Source organism: Physeter macrocephalus, chromosome 7 (assembly GCF_002837175.3).
Source record: "Physeter macrocephalus isolate SW-GA chromosome 7, ASM283717v5, whole genome shotgun sequence".
Classification (NCBI taxonomy): domain Eukaryota; kingdom Metazoa; phylum Chordata; class Mammalia; order Artiodactyla; family Physeteridae; genus Physeter; species Physeter macrocephalus.
In genome coordinates this window covers 125,239,536-125,243,817 of record NC_041220.1, presented here as the reverse complement: position 1 = coordinate 125,243,817, position 4,282 = coordinate 125,239,536, and the positions used below count along the sequence as shown (strand labels likewise).

At 39.0% G+C, this 4,282-nt stretch overlaps 1 long non-coding RNA gene across 1 annotated transcript in view; it reads left to right on the top strand.

Moving 5' to 3' along the window:
- Nucleotides 1–4,282, top strand: part of LOC129392256 (uncharacterized) — a 116,504-nt gene that overhangs the window by 77,642 nt on the left and 34,580 nt on the right. The gene's annotated exons all lie outside the window — the stretch shown is intronic.

Below are 4,282 nucleotides of genomic sequence, written 5' to 3'. Positions count from 1 at the left end.
ACACACACACACACACACACACACACTACTTACTATCTTAGGACAGTTTGCCCAAGGGGAGGAAGTGAGGAAAATGTGGTCTCTAGCTCCCATATTCCATGAGTCAGTTTGCCAAGTGGGAAGGAATTAACCCCCATTCAACATTCTGCCTGCATGGAAGTCAAGCACATCCTTTTTCAGCAAGAACAGGGAAGTGTCAGAGAGGAAAGCACGAGACTCATGGCATAGACATGATGTGAGTGCTATCTAGCTATGCTGTAGTGAAGTTGCCATGGAGGTTGCTGGGTGGAAACAAGTGGCCCACACCCCAGAGACAGTTGACGCATAAGAGGTGTCTCATGCTATGATTTAATGCTGGTAATTTTTGTTATTTCTGAGTTTCTAAAGTCAAAAAATTGATCTTCCAAGCATATAAGACTTTCTAGAAGGCATAGTTATGCCATCTACACAAGATCTATTGTTATTAATGTATTCACTGTTTCATCATTCATTCAACAAATAATTATTCAGTAGGTAGCATGTGCCAGGCACTTTTCTGGGTTCTTGGGATTAAATGGACCTAAGTAGGACCTAACTGGTCCTACTGTCATAAGCGTCCTCTATAGCAGAAGGAAGACAATAATCAGGAAAAAAAATAGGTTAATGTCAGAAAATAATGAGTGTGTTGTATAAAATAAAGCAAAGAGAGGAGGTAGAGGGTGTTCAGAGGTAGGCCATGGGGGGCATGGGAAAGGTACTACTCGAGAAGGTAGTCATATTTGAGCAAAGAATTTAAGGACAAGAGAAATACTGTCAGGCATTGATTTGGAAAGAGGTTTAGGCAGAGGAAATGGCAAATGCCAAAGTCCTGAGGAGAGAGCATTCTTGATTAGTGTAGCTGGACACAGGATGAATTTAAGGAAGTGGGCAGATCTCAGATCATGTATGAATTTATAGACCATTGTAATGAGTTTGATCATTATTCTAAGTACAGTGGAAAACCACTGGAGACCTTAAGGAGGAAATGGCACGATGCAATTTGTGTGTGTTTTTGTTGTTGGTTTGTTTTATTTTTAATCACTCTGACTGCTATTTAAAGAATAAAGAGCAGGGGGTGAGTAATAAAAAAAACTATCCTCTAACTCACGTTTATTAGTTGGATTCTGAATCAGGTGAACTGTGGTGGAGAGGGTGTAGGAGAAAATGTTGGGGAGTTGGATCCACCAGGAGTATATTGGCATAGATTTGTATGAGGAAGGGATTTGGGACCGGAGAGCCACAGGGAAGTCAGAATGTACCCAGAGAGAAAGGGTGTGGGGAGAATAGCACAGTGTTGGTCTCAGAGACTGGCCTCCAGACCCAGCTTTTCAAATTTGATCTGAACACAGGGCAGCATGGGGAGGGGCAGGGGGCTTTAGTAAGATTCTGTGAGACACTGGGACAGAAACATCATTGTTTGATGCTCAGGGAACAAAGTGTGACATTGGGAAGTGAGTATCTCCCTGTTTCATCAATGAGCACAGCTTGAGTTCAATGCTTTGAAAACCAGACTAAACTTGGAAGCAACCCCAAACTGAGGCTGAGCAATGTCCTGGGAAACACAGTGCCCCTGAAGGTAGGGATGGAATATGTAGAAGGCTTAGAATTGCCAGACACATGACGGAACTTATTTCTGAGCATGAGTCACTGTTGGGTCTATGCAGAATAACTGGTGAAACATCAAGTGGTGCTGGAGATGCATTAGAAGATGGGAGAAGAAATATACATGGTAACCAGTGATGGCAAAGCTGGGGAAGTCCTTCAATGACTCATTTTACTGGGATAATAAGATGTTCTCAGGTCTGCATAATTGAGACCCTGCTTACCACTCTCCTTTCCTTCTGCCTCCCTCAAACTATATGAGCCAGTCATAAGAAGTCTCTTCCAATTCTATGAATACACCTGGCTCTCTTTTATCATCTGGCCTTTGTGAATGCTATTCCTTCTCTTTGGATACTCTTTCCCTTTCTCTCTTGGCTTGGTTAATTCCTACTCATTTTAAAGTCTCACCTTTGAGGCCACTTGCCCCAGAATGAGTTTCTCACCATCATACTCTGGGTTATGTAGTCCTCATCCATGCTTCTGTGGTACCCCCAAATACTATACTCTTACAGCACTTACTACATGGGAACTGTTTACTTACTTAGTTTAGCCCCTGCTAGAATGAAAACTGCATGACAGCAGGGATTGGATCTGTGGGTTGTTCATCTTTGTATCTCTAGCCTCCAACACAGTACCATAGGAAATGAGCAGATCCTCAAAAACATTTAATGAAGGAAGAGAAGGTAGAAAGTTAAAAAGGAAGGGAAGAAAAGAGATAAGTTACAGGTAAGGAGTGAGTACCCTTACCCTCTACCATCACCTTTAATTCAGCTTTCAGTGGAATGGCCTCTCTACTGAAGTTAATAGAAGGTATTGTTGTATTGGCTTTGTTGAGAGAGAACCTATCTAAGGCTTTTAACTGTGAGAAATAAATTTCTGTTGTTTATAAGTCACTCAATCTATGGTATTTTTGTTATAGCATCCCAAGTGGTATTTTTTATAGCAACCCAAGTGGTGAATTGATAAACAAAATGTGGTATAGTCCTATGATGGAATATTATTCACAAATAAAAAGGGATGAACTACTGATATGTGCTACAACATGATGAACCTTGAAAACATTGCCCTAAATGAAAGAAGCCAGTCACAAGGGCCACGTATTGTATGATTCTATTTAAATGAAATGTTCAGAATAGGCAAATCCATAGAAACACGAAGTAGATTAATGGTTTCCAGGGGTGGGGAAGGGAAAAACAGAAAGTGACTGCTAATGGGTAGGGGGCTTGTCTTTAGAGTGAAGAAAATGTTCCAAAATCAGATAGTGGTGATGGTTGTACACCTATGAATATACTAAAAGCCACTGAATTACTTTAAAAGGGTAAATTTTATGGAATGTGAATTATATCTTAATAAAGCTGTTATTTAAAAAACACAGATAGCAAGACTTGGAATACTGCAGCAATTGTGGTTTGGCAGACTTGACTTGGATAACATTCCTTTCCTTCCCCTACCAAACATCTATGGCTTCAGAATCCATGAACATAGAATTCTGGAACATCAGATAAATTCTACTAACTCTCTTTAAAAGTTTAATGCTATATTATTGCTTATAAAATAATTCAACTCCAGTGAAATGGGAGAAATTGATAAAAGAAAAAAGTCAGTGTAATTTCACCATCAAAACTGCTCCATTTAGTCCTCAGAACATTTTTAATGAAGTTTATAGTTAAATATTGAAAAAACTTACAATGGTCAATATCTGTTTCACAGCTCTCCAAAATAAACTCTAATTGTGATCCTAGATGATATTAATTTACAAAGAAAATGCAACAACCCTTTCAAAAATAGATTCTATTTTGAAAGGTCCATGCATTTGGAAAGCATATGTAATATCTGCCAAAACAACATGGGAAAATATGGCCATCAACACGTAGGCTCAAAGAATACAAACAGACAAAAGCGGAATATTTATTAAAAGCCACACAATATGGAAAGTTTTGCTCATTACAAGGCAGGATAGCTGACAGGAGGAGCACCAGCTGTTGCTGCTTATTCTACAAATGTGTTCTACAGGTTTAGTAGAATGGGTTTAATAACAAACTTGGGCATATGGAACTGCATCATGAGCTAAGGCAAGTTAATGATACATCATGATCCCAGAGAAGAACATCAAGGGGCTGCCTTTCTTCAGGGCTTCATATTATTTCTTCCCAAATTACCCTTGTATTATTGCCTTAGTGCCAATATTCACAGATGGTCTCCTACATAACAGTAGTACTAACAATCTCATTGCAGTAATTTTGATAAGCAATAAAGTGAAGCAGCTGAGGAAAGTGAGGGAAGATGGAGTTTAAGGAAATAGTAAAAGCAAGGTAGAGGACCCCAGAATTAAAACCTATTTTGTATATTGTTATTTGTTAACAAAAATAACTTAATGAAAATATATTTGCACAACACTGCATTGGGAATTTCTGTAACTTACAGCCGTAATTAGGTGTCTGTGGAGATGAGGAGGAGTCGAGAATAATTGTTGGGTGGACATTAAAAGCACTGGTATTTGTTACCACTACTGATATCCCAAATGTGTCGGTTTCTGAAGTTGCTCCCTGAATAGGCTGAAGTTGTGAATCTGTGCTTGCTTTTTTTTTTTTCTTAACATCTTTATTGGAGCATAATCGCTTTACAGTGGTGTGTTAGTTTCTGCTTTATAACAAAGTGGATC